We start from the raw sequence: 19,519 nt of genomic DNA, 5'->3' as shown, positions 1-19,519 counted from the left end.
TTATTTGTATTGATTCTGTACGATCTTTGAGGGTGGGGACTATGTCACTTTCATTATTGTAGTCTAACGTCACGGGCCACAGAAACCACTCAGATTGTTTACTGGGCGTATCGTTTTAGTTCAGACTTAAGCTCTCTATCATACCCATTTAGAACAGTCGACTGTGCTCACAAGCTGCTTGTACCTAAGCACTGTCACGTCAGTTCTTTGATTTTAATATATTTGCCCAAATATAAGCCCAAATCATCCAAATGATCTGTTCAGTAGTCACCTGGAGAGAAAGACTGTACAAAGTTCGACATTCCCAAGAGAAAAACCTCTTGGTTGTCCTAAAAAAAAAAGAGCCACCAGGCTGCTAACGGTACTTGAGAGGCCTGGGGCATTATGAGGTTCTGTTCTCCCTGGTACCAAGTTGTACATGAGGACTAGGCACAGAGGCAGCAGCATGGTTCTTTCCAAACACCACTGATGGGTTAGTCTGGCTGCACAGAATTACTGCACTTGCCACCTACCTAATTTACGAGCCATTATCTTCTCAATCACAGTTATTTCATGGTTAGGAACCTAAAGGAGAATTTTTAAAAACTGTCATCGTTTCAGAATAGCGATGTTGATACAGACCTTTACCCACCTATCAGGGTGCCCACAACTCATGTTGGGTAGTCAGCATAAATATTGGTTTCAATTATGCTCATTCATTGTTATGGGAGGGAAGGAACCGCTGACAATAACTGAGGACCTACTGCCAGGCTTCAGGCTCTTCAGCATTGTGAACGCATTCAAACTGGGGTATGGTGACTTGCGCACACTCTAGTGGTGAGCTGGAGCTGGCTTGTACCCGCTCGGGAGACAAGGAGACGACTGTGCATCTCTCCCTAGCAGAGCTCTCAGAGATATCCTCTCGGGAACCTGAAACTGGCCATGGTGGGAGCATGCATGCCATGCAAATCAGTGCTTTTGTTTTGAAAGCCGATTTTTAAACATTTACCAGTACACCACTACATATGTCCTGTGGTGTTTGTTCCTTTCATTTTCCTTTACTGAAAAAGACCATAGGATGCTTGGGTTTGAAACCAATCTCAACTCTGCCATTTCCGAGCTATGAACCCTCAGGCAATTTACATAATCTCTCTGTGCCTCAGTTTCCTAATCTCTAAAACGGGGATAATAACATCTACTTCATGGAGTTGTGAGAAGTAAATGCAATAATCTGGGTAAAATGGTTACTATGATTACACATTCTCTTCTGAGCCCTTCCTCCAAATGACTGTGAGGGGAAACAGACCTGAAGGCATACTGTGTACCCATGACAGCATCCTCCTCGGTGATCAGGTTCAGGACACTGAAGTCTCAGGGGTACCAAGCTTGAGATTGATTTGATCTATGACACTATTTCATTAAAAGCCCCTATGACAAAGATCAAAGGATAAAGAGTATTTTGGGGGAGAAAAGCATAATTTAACAAAAACCCACAAACTAGAAACTAATGTACTGGTTCATATCTTTAAATGGATTTTGTGGCCTATCCTTAGTAAAAATATAGCCTGCACATAAACATAGGAGAATCATCCAATAACACACTTATTAAAACTATTTTAGTGTGAAAAATACTTGAGATATTGATTTGTCTTGAGGTCCATAAAGAGAATCACATTCATGGTACATTATAACTAACAAAAAAATGGACATCAAAAAGCTTGAGCTTGAGACTTTCTTTTTCAGCAGATCATGTAATTTTGTGTCTCATCACTTCCTCAGTGCAGAGAAGATACTTCTGTACCCAACTTACCTCATGGGACTTTGTGGAAATCAAGAAAGAAAAAATTACTTGAAAATGCATACACTCATATTGGGGTAAAGATGGAAGACTGAATACAGAATCTATTTCACTCCAAAACACCAATGAAAACAATAGTAAAGGGACTTAAAAAAAAAAAAAAGTAAAACCCCACAAGAACAGTGACAACAGGAGATTACAGCAACAGAATTCGGGAGTGGAAACCAGATAAGAATGATGAAAAGACATCTGGGTCATTAGTAAGTGCTGTTACAAAGAGGATAAGTGGAAGTTTAAGGAATTCAAAGGAAGGTCAAAGGAAGATTTAAAATGTCACTTGATAATTGAATTGGAATGATAAGCTACTTTTCCCCTAATCCCAAACTTGGGAAATACCAGTGCTAATTATTTGCTGCTGAAGTTCTGAAAAGTGGTCCCAAGATCAGCACATCTCCTAGGAACTTATTCCAAATGGAAAGTCTTGAGCTCATCCATGTAAATGAATCAACCACTCTGAGGGTGGGGCCCAGCACTCTGTGTTTTAACCAGCCTGTCACTAGGCTGTAGGTGGAAAGGATTGCCAGTTGGGCTCTATTCTTTTATCTATGATGCCAGTATTCTTAAAAGCTCCATGTGAAAAAGATTGGCTAAATTTCCACCTGAAGGATCCCATCCTAAGCAGTCCGAGAGTATTTTAAGAAAACACATGAATTTAAAAAGGAAAAATGAAAACTAACTCTATTTGTAAGTGTCGTTAAGTTTCTGAAATTTATGAAGGTAAAATGAAGCATTAAGAAATGGCAAAATTAGCCTTGTCCATAAATGAGTGATGGGACAAAACTCTAGCTGGAGTGCAAGAGCATTGAAGTGATCACTCGTTAACACCCATCGTTTCTCCCTGCAGCCCCTGCCTCTGAGGAAACAGGCTTCCGCATCTTTGCCATATCTAAGCAACATTGCACTTGATTTGGTAACAATTTTGATATTTCCTCACCAGTTTTTTCTATTAAATGTTTTATTTTGGCACAATTTTAGATTTACCTAACGGTTACCAACAGAGAGAGTTCCCATATAGCCTTCACCTAGGACTTCCTCCAGTTTTCAGAAGCTGTCAAAATAAGAGAGTTTAAAGTTTAACTCTTCCTAGTGCCAGTTGGAAAAAAATGAGATATTTGGAAATAAATTCAAATGCCACATTTGAAGTTATTGTTTAAATAAACTGTGCGGTGCTTTCAAATTTAGTATTGTAAACATGGAAATTTAGTCAGCAAATTACCCTTCAGTTCTCAGTTTGTGTCACCTTGGAAAAAGCACATACCCTGTCATTTTCTAGCACAATATTCTCTTCATTTCCTTCACAGCTATCTCACTCTATAGTTACATTATTTGTTTATTGGTTTACTGTCCAGCCCTGGAGACTTCACACATTCTGTTTCATGCTCTCCTTCTTCTAACCCCTGGGCCCAGAATAATGCCCGGTACATACTGAGTAAGTACACAATAGACTTTGCTGGATGAATGAATGAATGACCGAATGCCTCCATGAATAAGAAACACTTTAGATATAGTAGGGGTGATAGAAGACACATGATAAAAAGACAAATCTACTTACACTGTCGTAGTTACTGAAATTTCACACCTTTAAAATTCTATCACCAGCCTTAGTTGACATAGAAGCCTTGTGGTAGCCCAACATCTTTGTACTCACTTCTCACTGGGATAAAATTTAGAATTATTATTCCTGATAAATTCTTGTAACTTTGTTCTCCAAAAGCCAAACCTTTCAAAGTAGATCTCTCTTGGTGTTTCATTGTACTCAATATTTCCCAGCATTATTCATTTGATGTGAAAAGTCAATAAAGTGAAAATTTAAATCTCCCTCAAAGTTAAACTAATTAAAGTATGAATCATCCTTGAGTCTGTAAAAACATATTTAGAAAAACTCACAAATACTGACTCTAATCTTGTGGTGGTTTGGAAATGAGGCATTTTAGAAAAACAGGTGAAAAATGTAAAAGAGTGAAGGGGGAATGAGCAGGCCTCCTTTTTCTGTCCCATTACCTAGTACTCAGCTTCACCGTCGAAGAATTACCTGGTTGTAGGAAAAAGAAAGAAGTACAGATAGATGGCTGGAAGGAAGGAAGAAAGGAAGGAAGAAGGGAAGAAGGATGGGAGGGAGAGAGGGACTACCTATTCCCATATTCTCTATGAACACTTACATTTCTCCCAGGGTCAAATGTTATAAAGTATGTCCCAAAGTTAAAGTACTTAATCCCTTGACCCACCAAGGGAAAGGAAAATCAGTCCAAAATAAGCAACTATAAAATACCATTTGTTAAATAAATGAAACAAGAAGACAAAAATGCTGGGGTACTTGCAGGCTCTCTGTTTCATTTAGAGCGTTTATCTTTCTTTCATTTCTGAACCTGCACTGTGATGAAGCAGACACTCATAAATGTCTCCAGTGCCGCACAGACTGATCCACCATCTAAAGAGTACAATAATCCCACTGTCACTTCTGGAACATTTCCTACCTATGACGTGATGAATTGCAAATAACTCAAATTATCTAGTGAACGAAGGACTTAACAGACTACTCTCACTGCCAAGAAACATATCCACATTAATACTAAAAATGGACTTGAGGGAAAAATTCATCTTCTGACCTCTTGGATAAATTCTGAAAGACCAAAAATAATGATAATAATAGGAGGTAAATAAAACCATATTTTTTCTCCACTTAAAAATAAGACAACTATTAGTGTTAATGTTGAGTTATTCATTTAAAACCATTTCATGTGCTTAAAGGATAAAGCAAGTAAATTCTGCAATGTTATCTTGAACCAAGGTTTTCAGTGTAGGAGAAAAGAAGTACAAATATAAAGTCAAATAACATTAAGATTCCATAAAGTTAACTTGGAAAAATCAGTATGAGCTCATAATGTTTTTATTTTGTAAATATATTTATTTCCTACCCTCTGCCCTAAAAAAGTCTGGAAACACTGACACTGATAAGAGTGAGAACCCTTAATGCTGAGACTGTAGTTTCTAAATTCCATTTTTCTACTGAAATGAATCAGAGATCCAAAGACAATTTTGAAAAATTCAATAAAAATTTTTGAATATGGAATGAACAGTAAATGACATCACAGAATTCTCATTCATATTGTTAGGTGTGACAATGGCATTATGGTTGTTTTGGAAAATGTGCATATGAAGAGATGCATACTGACGCATGTATAGTGGATATGACATAATGTTTACTTCTGTCTAATGATTTTAGAAAAAAATTAGAAAGAGATAAATGAATCTGGGTGTGTACATAGGGGAGTTCACTATACTGTTCTCTTTACCTTTGCATAAATTTGAAGTTTTTCTAAGTGAAAGGTATTTTTTAAAATTAAGAAAAAAACAAAAAGCAACAAAAAAATGAAAAAAAGTCTTAAGAAACAAAAATGACCCTGTCCCCTACTACTTACGTATGACACCCTTTGCATTAACAATATATATTTTTTTCCACGTCTTCATTTCTACTTTTACTGGATATTCATTTGACATACAATTTATTTTTCAAAGCTGGTCTAAATCTTTCTGATGCTTAGGTCACCCATTTTTCTAAAACTTCATCTACTAGACTGAGAAAAACAGTGTACAGGGGAGAGCTGGTCTACCCTGTTTCCTCGAAAATAAGACCTAGACAGACAATCAGCTCTAATGTATCTTTTGGAGCAAAAATTAATATAAGATCCAGTCTTATATTATTTTATATTATATAAGACAGGATCTTACAGCAAAATAAGACGTGGTCTTACATTATGTTATATTATGTAAGACCGGGTCTTATATTATCGTAAAATAAGAATGGGTCTTATATTAATTTTTGCTTCAAAAGATGCATTAGAGCTGATTGTCTGGCTAGGTCTTATTTTCGGGGAAACACGGTAATGTACAGCCTTTATTGTTGGATAAATACTTCCCAAATCCCTTGTTCCCATTCTTTACAACTGGATGGGAAGGAAACATCTTTCCTGGAAAGATAAGCTGGCTGGTTAACGGGTCTGCTACCTCCCTTGGCCCCTTCAGCTCTTCTGAATTAGATGCCTCTTGAACAGAAGAGACACCCTTCAACCTGACAAGAAAGGAGGGAAGCCAAGGAGGATGAAAAGGGCAGGTAAAATGGTATCTGCCCTGCCAATTCTTGTTGGGTATTCTCTCTCCATCTCCATTACCTGAGGGAGGCATCTCATGATCCTCAAAACAGATAAAAAGGAGTAAATGTCAGCTTCCTTGCCATGCTGAGGTTCAGTACTTTCTCTTGTCTTCCAGTTCTTGCTGGATCATATACCATACTTGCTGACTGGTTAGCTGATTTACTGAGTTTACCTTTTTCCCAACATTCCCACCTGTTTGGTAGGTCAATAATGGCTCCAAAGCACTCCTTACTTTGGTTCCATTTTTTTTCAGTCTATTTATCCTTGCCTCAGGGATTAAAGTGAAATGGAATGTGAGGCTAATAACAAGAACTCCAAAAACAGAAGATAAAGGGGCTTTCTGAAAGCATTTCTGAGCATATGTGCATACCCACTAATTCCTATGACAAAAGAAGAAAATAAACACACTTCATTAAGGAAATGACATGGCAATCACCTGCTTTTACCTTGTAAGGATGAGTTTAATTTCTTTCTCATGTAGTCAAGTCACAACTTAGCAAATGTGTGGAAACAAATTTCCAGTTATTTTATTTCCATGGATTTAAACCCGATAGTCAAAGGGACTCTTGTACATTTCATCTTTGCGTGTGGTCAAGTATCAGGAGATCTTAGGCAATACTGACCTAAGAGATTCCATGAGATAGAGCAAAGTAATGCCACCAGGACAGTAAACTACACACAATAAACATCCAATCCAGCCAGCCTCCTTTCTTGTTTGCTTCAACCTTAAAAATGGATATCCCGAGGCCTGAAATCTGCTTAAATAAGAGGCACTACCCATTGGAAGTTAAATGGGTTGTTGGGATAAAAACCACTGTGTTGGGATTGAGTCAGCTTCCCCCATTTATAAACTATGAACAAATAATTGATATTTGAGTTTAGCTAATGCAGACATAAAAGTGCTATGCCCCTAAGGACCCTGCGATTTGAAATGCTTTCATGAATAAAGCTCTTTGTTACTATATAAAAGTTTCAGTATCAAATTGACAGGAACACTACTGTAAGCAGTTTAGTTCCCAATAATATATAATGATCAAAGATGGGGAAAGAGAAGTTTTATGATTAACTACAACCCACTGTGCTTGAAGGCACATCTGATTCTGATGATGAGATTTCTCAATGTCAAAAGTTCTGTACACGTAGATGGCACAGCACATTGCTCATCGAATCACTCTGGTGTGTAGGATGAGTAAGGGGCTAGAAAATGGACTCTATATCCTGACAAGTGTCATGCAAAGAGAAGCCAACTCAATGAATCAATTTTACGTTCCTGGGACCAAAACAGTCAGATCAGTCAATGGAACCCTTAGGTTATGACATTCAGACTCTTAGATGGCAACCTCAGGAATTATTCTGGAAAGAATAATTCAGACCTTATGACTATGCAAATCAGATTTCCAAACGAAGAACATTGGACCATCTGATTTTGGAAAAGGCTTCCTTCTTCATAGACAAGTTTGGCAGCTGTCAACTTTAGAAAGCCAGCATTCTCAAAGCTTACACATTTTATAAAATAATAAAATGCCAAAAAAGAATAAAGACTAACAGAGTACTATGTGTAAAGTACATGGGAGTGACTTCATGTAAGGGGAAAAGAAACTGACGCTTAAAGCAGGAATCTTGAACGCAAAAGACAACAGGTGTCACGCAGGAAACATAAACCTGGAAGGCTGGTTGGGGTGAATACTTAGGGAATGGGAAAAGTTAACAAACTTCAGTCCTTAAAAGAGCAACAAGACCAGATTCCTAGTCTTCCAAAAGAGGCCAGGTATCTGATTTTCTATGTGAAATGTCCAGAATACCAAATGCTGGCAATTAACTCAATTTAAAAAAAGAAAATGTTTACAGGTTAAAAAAAATTATAGCCTAAAATTTGCCCTGTGGGCCACCAGTTTGCAAGCTCTGCCCTAAAATGTAATTTTAAATAATACAGTAATAAACAGAAAGCTTCTCACATAATGATTATACTAAATTATTGAGCTCTGACTTCTGCAAGGAAAAGGTAGGAATGGTATCAGAATACCTGGGGAGTGTTTACCAAATTGCAGATGTCTGAACTATCACCACCACCACCACCACCACCACCACCACCCGTGTGCCCCAGGGCAAATAAGAGTTTGAGCAGAGGATACACAGCTTGCAAAAGCTCCCCAAAATCTCTAGTGGCAGATGCTCCCAGAAAGCTTTGTATAACTAGGAGGGATATATTCAAATTGTAAAGACCGAAGTCATTGAGCCAAAGATGTCAAATAGCATACATGAAGTGGCTCTGAAAATAACAACTGCAAATATCAAAGGTGACAAAGAACGCATAGTAAGTATTGCTGTTTTCATGTTAGTTATTTCAATCTCATGGGCAAAAAGAAAACAATCTATTGTCTAGCTGTTTACCATGAAAGATTATAAAAAATAAAAGCATTTTGAGAATGTATGTATGCATGCATAGGTGGGTTTGTATGCATATGTGTTTATAACGAAAGCAAAGATAACATGTCAACTAATTTTAAGCACAGGTCTACAGGTTCATTACTCAAAGAGAGAAGGGGAGTGTCTTATTTCCACATGATGCCAGACTGCAGATAGAACAAGCTTAAGAAATACTTTGGCATGTTTTTCTACTTCCTATCTAAAAAATTACAGGAGAACTTTTTATTAAGATGGCTAAACATAACCGGGATGACTATGTATTATTTTCAGATCTGATATATAGGTATAAAGAGGTATAAAGATATAAAAGGTATAAAGAAACAACTTGTGATTTGGTAAGATCTCACTAATCTTTTACTGTTATTAAGCACTGCCTAATCTAACTCCATTTATGATTTTAAGCTGGCATTCTCCCAACTCACCTTGTAACTGGGACTCGGTTCTAGGTCGGCTTTAAGGTAAAAGCTGTTCCAAGTGGTTTATCCTCGGATGCCTGTGGTCCTCCCTGGGAACTCAGTCCACCTATTAACCCTGCTGGCTTATCTGGTAAATTACAGGAGTGGCTCCTTGATTTCCTTCTCTTGCTGTTTTGCAGCAAGGGGCAGAAGCTGAAAAAGAGAGATTACAGTCATATAGCACATTTCCACAGAACTTTCAGAGTCTCTTGGAGAGACTGCCTATGGCCAACCAGAAAATTTCTTCCAACTTATCTTTTGAGGAGAAAGTTCAGAGGAATGGTGTCTCAGCATTTTACCTCTACTCAATCATATGTAACCTCAAAGGCGCAACCACTGAACTCCTCAACAATGAGTAACATTCATCATTTACATCTTACCCAGAGTTTGGAGTAAGAAAACTCTTAATTTATAGCAAATATATTCTAAAAGGGGCCAGGTATATTTTCCAGAAAAACATTTAACTCCTCAATTAAATGTAAACCTCAGTTTTTAAAAACAGTAAGTATGAAGTGGTTTCATCACTTCTCCACATAAATGTACAATACCAGTGCCCCAGAAAAGACGCATTAATAGTCTCTAATTTGCCTTAGCAGAGTAGAATTGCTGCCAAATTCCTAGAACAATACTCTAGCAGAAACATCTGACTGCACTATCAAAGAACAGTTTTCAACTTAACATAGTTTCTCAGAAAGCAAAGAAACATTTTATGAGAAAATATGTTCATTTTAAGGAAAAAAAGAAAAACCTGACAAGTAATACAGAGCAGAAACTAAATTAGTTACTCTCTAGGCCTGAAAGGTGATAGCAGTTTTTACCTTCCAGCCTCACTAGCAGGTGCTTTTCTTCACATGGTAGCTTTAAAAACTATAGGTTTGATTATTTTTCAAGCTTATTTTTTCACCGTTTTAGTTTTCTGTTTCTACTTACGTAGAAGGAAAACACACACACATATTCTGAAATATTATAACTTAATGAAAGTGCAAAAGATTTATGTCTACCCAACGTGTTACGCTGTGATTGCTCCTTTAAGCACTCCTTTTCTGCAAAAAAATTTATCCTAAATCCCCCTCTACCTCTAAACAAATTTTTTTTTAATCTCTACTACTATGTTGTAAGACAAGTCCGTGCATCTCATAGGTCCTAAATAATATTTAGTTGATGACTATAATGATGACACAGAAGAACTAAGGTTAGGGTCCATCAATATTATTGTATACTCAGCATTATATCTGTTTATTTTCTGCATACACTATTCAATCGATGCTCTTTAATCCCATATAATTATAGGTAGACTGAATATGAGTGGCCAGCTACTGAAACTCCCCTACCCATCTTTTCCTTGCTCTTTTCTATGATGGACTCTGCCAAGCTTTGGAAAAGGAGAGAAAGCTTCTGAAAAAGGAAAAAGAAGGAAGAAAAATATGGTAAAGAGCCCCCTGCAGTTTTCCTACCAAACTGCAGTTCGTTTTGCCTACTCTCACCCCCATTCCTCTTCCTGAGTCTTATTTTCCCTAACTTTTTACCATCCTATAATGGCGAGTGGGAAGGTAAAGTAAAACAGAAGACCCTGGGGTAAGATCAAGTCTTCTCCTCCATCTCTATGTCCCCCAATCTGGCAACTGAGGAGAGGGAGGAGGCAGGGTGAATATTGAGAACCATACTTAAGGAATTCCCTCTCCCTCCTGCATCACAAACACTGTGTGTGTCTTGTCTATAGCCTATGTCAATCTGACATTAACCCAAGAAGCATTTTTCCACTTCAGTCATCTGTTTCCCCATAGTCTTTGCCTATATGTCCTTCACAATCCAGCTCAAAACCACAACTCCCAACTCCTTCCTTGATCTTCCTGGCTAGAAAGCAGCAGCTTTTCCTTGCACCTGGTACTTTGGTCAATTCTGCTGGTGCGAGGTGGTCCTGGTCGTATATGCTTCTTACACCTCTTATGTTCCCTACCAGACAGTATCAACTCTGGAAAGCAGGGACCGGAACTTAGTTCCCTGTACACAGTAAATGTAAGAGTTCAAATGTGAAATTTACAACGTTTCTATTTATATGTGCTTTGTAAGAAATGAATCTATCATTGTTCATTTTGCACAGAAGTGTGTATTTTCACACAGTGTGAAATGTCATGGAATAAGGGTTTTGGCTTGTCCTTAGACGAGCATTAATATTTATACGGTCTTTCTGCAACTTTCAAACCAGACTACCATGATAAAATGTAACGCCTTCCATACCCTTCGGGGGCTGACTACTCTGCTTTTAAAGTTACCACTCTATCAATACATGGTTCAGATATAATCCATTATCCCTGATAGATACTGAAGCCAGAAATGTTAGGAATATTTATTTTAATTCCGCTTCAAAGACTTGATTAGGGCAGATTCAAATTTCTAAGCGACTAATAGTTTAAATATTATTAAACAACCAGGAAGTTAATCACGTGGCAACTAAACTTTACTTCAATTAAGAAACTGTACAGGGTCTTGTTTTACCTTGCATGTAAACTGCATGCAGGGCAGAAGTCCAAAGGTGCTACGCTTATAAAGTTCAGGTCTGATTACACTTTGTGACAACACACATTGAAGATTAATTCTTACGGCTCTCATTAAGAAATAAACTCAGAGAAGGGAAGAGGCTGTTTCCTTTTAAAAGTGTAACTGAAATTAATTTAAAAACATTGTTCCTGGTTTTTATTAATCTACGCAAAAGGAATCATGCTTTCATTTAACGATACCCTTTGCAGGATTTGAACAGTCTCCCACACCAACCTGTACTCAGGAAGGAGTCTCTACAAAATCTCATCTGGCAAGGTTAGTGATTTGGCAATGGTGGTTCCTTCTGAATGGCTCATTCAGGAAGCTAATGATCCATTATCTTTGCACCAGAATTTTTCCTGTAAGTTGTGTGACTAATCCTCCCACAGCCTGAATTTTGCCCACTGTATACCATATTCTTGCCCAGCACACTCCCCACATATTCCACTCATTTCTTATTCAAGCCTCTCAGAGCATATGATGTATTCTACCAAAGCCTAGACTGTCCCGGTAGCTACTAAGTTAATGTGCAGAATGCCAAATGGAGACAAGATAAAACAAGCTCCATCACTCTGTAAAATACTAAAAGAAAGATTCCTAAAATGGTAAAAACAGTAAAGACAACCAGAATAACCAGAAGAATACTTTACAAAGTTAGCAGTCTACACAGCAAAGTCCATTGAACAACAAAAATAAGAGATGAGACACTTCTGACTATTTTCTGTACATTATATGTTCCATGACTGACTCAATGCCCACTCTATTTCCATGAAGGACTGGCCGTAATTTAGGGTTAAACATCCTAAATTGCTTTCCCAGAAAACTGTAGCCCAAGGCATGGTACTAGACATTTCTTCATTATCTTGTTTGCTTTGTCTACTGTCTCCACTAAATACCTTAGTTGATGAAAAGACAATTACTTTGCTTTTTTCACTGACAGCAATGTTTAGACAAGAAATTGATTTTTCTCTTCGTACCTATGATAATCCCAAGTACACTAAGAATTTCTGCACTGTGTCTTAATCCTTGAAGAATACAGTTGTAGTGTTATAACCCAATAGAGTTTATGGACACAGGTTGTGCTGGGATAACTTTCTGAAGACGAAAAACACAAACTCCAGTCACTTTTATTGAGCAACTACTGTGGCTTCTTGTCACTAACTGAAGAGCAGATTTTTAACTTGGAAATTTATCTAATCTCATTAGTGCCACCATATAACAAAGAATTAAAATTCATCAGCTAAAATAACATACTCATATCAGAGTTTTCAAATCTGCCATTAAGTATGGATTGATTCATCCACTCAACAATTGTGCAGTTATTATATACAAACATTAAAACCAGATGTTAAAGAAGATATAGAAATATAACAAACATTCAACAAAAACAAAGCTCTTCCCTTAAGAAATTTAGAATTTAGCCATACATAACAGGAAAAGGTACATGAATAATCTTTTTACTTTTTACAAAAGCAGAAAATGTTTCCTGGATGTTCATGGCATGAAAATGTTAATTCTAGCTTGGAGTTTGTGAGTTGGGTGGGAAACAGATCAGAGGAAGATGCTCAAAAGAGGAGTTTGAAAGATGAGTAGATTCAAGCAAGAAATTGAAAAGCAGAGATGGATAAAGGAGATTTTAAACAATGAGAAAAAGTATATGAGATCCAAGACTTAGGAAAGTGTAGACTACAGTTCTGGTATCCAGAGTTTAGGGTACAAAAAAGGAGAGTGGGGAAAAGAATGGCAGAGAGGAGGTTTGGAACAGTGAGGAAGGTCTATCTTATATTTGACAGGGTAGAATGTAATCCTATTTGGCCTCACATATTTCTTGTCTTACCAGAATAACGGGAAATAAAGCACATCCCTTTTTTAAGAAACATGATTCAAGGGATATAAGATATGGTCAACGTGCTAATAAACTAAAAGAACTTATTCAACACAAAACACATTTTTCTCAGTCTGTTATGATCTATGATCTAGACCAATTTTTTCAAATTTATTTGTATCTAACTTGGTTCAAATTGACAGGTTTTTCTCTGAGGGTAGGGATAGTTTTTTCTCCAAATCCCAAAGACTGAGCACAAAGAAAGATCTGACATCTACTAACCATTCAAGGAAATGTTTTCCCCCAAATTAAATAGTGTTGCTAATACTGACAAAAATTCAGATGACTGACTATACAGGTAATAATTCTGCTTATAGATTACTTAAAGGAGTCTACGATTTTATTATTCCCATGGCAACTTTGTTTTATATCCAAAGAACAAATATTACAGAAATCACTCGGTTTATTACTCAGTTGAATACAATTTTATTTTAAAGAAGAACCCCATTAACCCTAAAGTACCGGAAACAAGCTTAGGACATACCCTAATTTTCTGAAAGTAATATGCTATAGAGCGGGAGTCAGCAACCTTGTTCTGTGAAGATCCAGTTCAGTAATTATTTTAAGTTTTGTGATCCATGCAGTCTACCACGTGATGTAACTGCTCAGCTCTGCTGTTGGAGCAGAAAACTAGCCACAGACAATAAATAAACGAATAAGCATGGTTGTGTTCCAAAAAAACTTTATTTATAAAGACGTGGTGGCCACATTTGGCCCTTGGACTATAGTTTGCTGACCCGTGCTCTAGCTGACAACCCAGCTGTGGCAACGTGGTGTGGTTTCACGGTTCTTCATTCCTCAATGTGCATAACTCTGATGAAGTGATTAAAAAAATGACTCTGAGAAAATGGGCTCCAAAGAAAATCTCCACTGCTAGTAGAGAGATAAAAGGAAAAACAAAACGACATAGTTCTAAGGAAGTGATGGATTCAAGGAGACAAGAGAAGTTTAGGGTAAATTAAAAAGAGAATGTAGAGTTTCTGATGTCTCAGATCACTTCCAAGAGGGCCCAACATGTATTCTAAGAGGAAATATAAAAATATGACACATGAAATCATTTCAGGAAGTACTCCAACTAATGCCAAAAATGCTCATTAACTGGGAGAAAACTTCAAGAAAAGCTTACCCTATTAAACAAAAATGTTTAAGAAATGTATGACTCTTGACAGAATATTCAGATGAAAGAAAGCCAGGGAATTTGGAAATTTATGAGTCTCAGATCATACCTCCTTCATTAGTTCTGATGATCATACTGTATTTAATTGATAGAGCAGGGGGAAAGTGAGGAACATTATCTTCAAAGCTTACCAATCTATACTTAAATCTATAAAAGACTTATGACAAAAACTGTCTTAACTCAATTACATAAGCTTAATGATGCTACCGCTAATTTACCATTGAAAGCGATTCACTCGCTCTGTGACTTGTGCGAGTTACTTTACCTCCCTCTGTCTCAGGTTCCTCGTAAAACGCAGCTCTTTCATGAAGGTGTTTGAGGATTCGGAAAGTTAATGCATGTAAAATTGCAGAACAGTCCCAGCACACAGATATGCTTTCATGCTGCTGCTGCTTCCCCAAATCTCTTCTTTCCAACCAGCTTTATCAAATACTCCTCCTTTGCCCTTCTAAGCTTTTCTCCTTCTAGGCTTCCCTGGGTGACCCTGTCTCACTCCGAGGGCTTCAACCTACCATTTGGTAGAAACTGCTAAATCTCTCTCTCCAACGCTGACTTCTTTTCCTGACTGCATTTCCAACTGTCTACTGGACATTTCCATTGGAATATATTCGTATCACGGGCACCTGAAACTCAGTGAGTCTGAAGATCAAGCCCATTGCCTTTCTACCCTTGTCTTCTCTTCTCTTTCTTCTCTTGTCTTCTGTATTATTTAATGATATCACTATCTATCCCTAAACCAAGCTAGAAACTAGTTTTACTTTTAACCATTTCATTTGCAACCTTCCCATTCAACTCCCCCCAAGTCCTCTCACTGCTATGCCCCAAATATCTTTCCTAGACCTTGCTGTCTTTTCGAAATCATAGCAATCTCTGGCTTAGATTGTTGATATCTGTTCCCTGATTTCTCTGCTTCTAATCATTCTCTCATCCAAGCCATCTTTCATTATCATTAGAGATATATTTCTTAAAACATATATTGATCATATTATTCTTTGTTCACCCTTATTCTCTACTGCTTGGAGGAAAGGGGACTATGGACCTATAAGCGAGCTTCAGAGCCCCTGGGAAACCTCTAAAATCAGACACAAACATTTGTGTGTATCCTTGGTCAAGAAAAGGTCAAGGAACACTAACAGGGCAACTTTTAAACTGCACAGCAGGGTACAATCTGAAATCTTAAATTGCATCTCAGTCACTCTTATCTTCTACCCTCTGTTTCAGATATAGTGAACATCGTATTTTTCTCCAAATAAGCACACCGAATGCCATTTCACCTCTTAGCGTTTGTCTATGTTGTTCCTTCTCCCCAGAATGCCCTTCTCAGCCTGTCAAAGACTTGAGCATCCTTTAAATCCTGGCTCAGTCTCAAATGTCACCTCTGTGTAGATTTGCCTAGTAAGGATGTACAACTAACTATGTGTGGACAACAAAAGATGCTAAATAGATTTCTGGTGTTTGTGTATCATAACACTGGCCTGAAAATTCTTAAGTTCAAAGCTTCATACTGACATACAGAATAAATAGCTTTAAATATTTAGACATGTGTTGTGTTTACTTAAGTCTAAGGATATCCTTATTGGTGTTTCTGGATTTTAATGAGGTTAAAAGTAAAGACCCTGGAGCCTAACTGCCTAGGTTTGAATCCTGGCTCGGCCAATTACCTTCAGGTAATCGAATTACCTGGGCTAGTTACATAGCTTCTCAATGCCTCAGTGTAGTCACACAGCAACCTAGCAGTCTGTCCCCTCCAATCTTTCCTTAGGGAAAGATGACCCTGTGGGATTGTCCCTCATTGGGGTTGAGTTTATGCTACTCTAAGTCTCCATGTTTGGTCCTTGTAAGCAGGGTCTGCAGTCAAAGACAGGTAAGATTTCTCACGGGAGAAACAACCTAAGCAAGACGGGACCCCCCTACGACCCCCATGAGCTACTGTAAAGTTAGGAGGTAGCTGTGCCCCTCCTTCTGAGAAGCTGCTGACGCATGCCTCAACTATTGTCCTTTACCCTCAGGAACAATAGCATCTCGCCCCTCCTGTTTGGCTCATGGGATAATCTTAATCTTATCTTGTGAGACTTCTTCCCCCCGGGATTGTATGCACCACACCTTGGTCATTTGGGGGATGGTATGCATCGGTTGCTTTGGGACGATTATGAGATTTGGAATGAAGGATTATTGTGTGGTGTAAGAGTTTCACAGACCTTGCCCCTAATCATGTGATTAGGTCCACTGTGATTTAACTATATTTTAGTCTCTGTCTCTTTATGAGAGTTTAACCCTCGCCGCCTCCCTCGCCTTCCCACGGCTTGTGTTGTGCAGGATGCAACACCTCAGTTTCAGGATCTAGAAAGATGGAGACAGTAATAGTACCTACCCTTTAGGATTATTCTAGAGGATTAAATGAGTGTATATGTATGAGGAGGTGTGATAAAAAAATACAGTGAATGTTTAAATTTTAAAAAATTACAGTAAAAGACACATTGCCATTAATCTCCCTCCAAATACTCCCCCTCTCTTCAAACACACTTAGCCCATCATTCTTGCCACTTTCTGAAGCAGTTCTGGAAGTCCTCTTTTATGAGTGTTTTTAGTTGCACTTGAAACTATGGAAGTGCTTGCCACTACTATAATTATTTATGGAAATCAATGGCCAGGTCTAGAGGTTCCAAGAGATAACCACAAAGCAAAACTAACTGACCTTGCCACAAAAGCTTCAAGTTTTAGTTAGCCGAGTTAATTAGCCAGAGAATACTAACATAGATGCCCTATTCACTGTTTTCATCAACTGGAAAGTATTTAAAGCCTAGCTGATAAAATTCAGATTTTTCTCTGATTAGCTTCCAATTGCTAAAAATATCAGCTCAATAAACATTAATGAATGCCAACTATAATTTTATATATATAATGTGATGGTTCAGTGTGAGGTCAGAGGGATAGTGGATGGGGGGAGGGGGGTTCACAGTATGAGGGATATAAATGATGAACGTCTAAGTATTACCTTGTTTTGTACACCTGAAACTAATAAATAAATTAATTAATTAAAAAAAAATATATCAGCTCAAAGCATTTCCAAAGCATACCACAGGGTACATTAAAATAATCCCTTTGAATCGGGGAAAAACAAAAACAAAAAACCAGACCTGCTCTTCCCTGGGCAGCAAATCAATGCTTACAAAGTGCCCAATATGGAAGGAAAATGCTAAGTAGAAAATTGGGAAGAAAGATAAAGGAGCTTAATGACTCAGCTTTCAAACAAACTAGCTTGTTTGTCAGAGAAATGGGGTATCAGGCATTTTAGCACCACCCACCTAGCCAAAAAAAAACAAACAAAAAAAAGCTGTGAAACATAGATCCTAATATCACTGAACTTAAGGAGGAATCAACATAAGTACATGATGTAGTTATGTAGCAGACTTCCATCTGAGTGATAGGATTATGTGATCTATTTGGCAATGACTCGAGAAAATTTGCTGCCAAAAAACAGCCATTTTGACCCATACCACAAATACTGCAGTTGTATAACAGTATTTTTTGTTCCCTAGCAAACTGCCAAAAGGATCACTTTGCTCTTTATTAATAAACGTACTTAATAAACAGACCTTAAGTTAAAACTCTTGGTTAATGTTTGAAATGAAGAAAAGAGAATAAAGCCCGAATTCCTTACGCCAGTATTAAAGGTCCTCCATGATCTAACCCCAATTAACGTTCCGACTTTATGTTTCATGATAGGCTTCTTGAAATCTTCAACCAAACAGAACTTCTTGCACTTCACCCAAACATACCCACTGTGCCTATTCTGTGTGTTTCTTCTAACTAGAACAGTCTTCCAGTTACATCTCCAAAGTCCAAATCCCATCCTTACTTTAAGATCCTGTGTGGATGACATGCAACCATTTCCTATGGCTCAGCTAGAAGCAATGCTCCAGGTTGTCAACTTCCATAATCCTCGTCCAGCACCTCTTAGACTCTCCTCAGTCCATTTTGATCAGAGGTTTGGACACATGTATCTTTTCTTCCCAACACTGAACACTCTGAGGGCGACTTCCACACCTGCCCCATCTTTGTAAGCCTGACGGCACCACGGGCTCATGTGCACATGGCAGGTGCCCATACTCTTTGCTAAAGGATGCCAGACGGAGCCTAAAGTGTGCTAACGCTCATTGGGACTGACCACGGAAACCAAATTGGCAGGAACATGCACTCAGACGAACCTTGCTGGAAAAAGGCTTCAGTTCAAAAGATGTGCAAGAAGACTTGTTTTCTTGTGAAACAAGTTGAGAGATCAGAATTTTCATGCTATTCCTGGGGCAAAAAAACCAACACTTACATTTACCACCCAATGATTTGCCAACAACTACTAACAGCAGTGCTTTAAAAGCTTCCTTCCCACTCATGGAACTCATAATAATACACTTCCAAGTCAGAGAAATCACAAGATAGCTGGTCCTGTATTTTTCCTATCACAGACTCAAAACACTCTGGGCTTTGGATAAAGAGCTCTTAAGATATGTGTATATAGCGATAATTTCAATCATCTCATGTCTAATATGCGTTAAACTCTAAATAGCCAAAGGCTAAAATGTAAAAATCAGAGAATCTGTTAGATATCAGGGCCTATGAATGCCAAAAGAGGGAAAGCTTGATGAAAGAACCCCTAAGCCCTAGCCGGCTGATACTGCTTGGGAGAGGTTCACTCCCAACAGGCCACTTGGATGGCGCTACTTAAAATGCTTCCACAAAAGAGAGGCTGATTTCACTCAGGGTGAGGCTCCAGCACTGCGCTCATCAGTGTCCTCACCAGACCACTAACCATCTGTCCACTGTCTGTAATCCTACGTTCACAGACGGCATTTCTCTGCCTCCTCAGTTCATAAACTGCTACGTCAATGAGTTTGAATAGGCACTCCTAAACATGCGTAATTTTCCTAACCCCTAAATCCTGAAAGAATAGATGACCTAAATCCTAAACCCAGATGAAAGAACACTCTTACAGGGATGTCTTGACTCAGTGTCGGGCTAATGGGAAATTTTCTGTTGAGTGCTCTACCTGAT

At 38.1% G+C, this 19,519-nt stretch overlaps 1 protein-coding gene across 17 annotated transcripts in view; it reads right to left on the bottom strand.

Annotated features, from left to right (window-relative positions):
• OSBPL6 (oxysterol binding protein like 6) overlaps positions 1–19,519 on the bottom strand; it is a 184,098-nt gene that overhangs the window by 87,976 nt on the left and 76,603 nt on the right. For all 17 annotated transcript variants that reach the window (XR_013993572.1, XM_081052485.1, XM_081052487.1 and 14 more), the window contains one exon: positions 8,838–9,023. The gene's annotated coding sequence lies outside the window, so the exon portion shown is untranslated. The remainder of the gene's footprint in view (positions 1–8,837; positions 9,024–19,519) is intronic.

Source organism: Rhinolophus hipposideros (assembly GCF_964194185.1).
Source record: "Rhinolophus hipposideros genome assembly, chromosome: 6".
Lineage (NCBI taxonomy): Eukaryota > Metazoa > Chordata > Mammalia > Chiroptera > Rhinolophidae > Rhinolophus > Rhinolophus hipposideros.
Note: the sequence above shows the minus strand (reverse complement) of the source record. Positions and strands in the feature narration are given on the sequence as shown.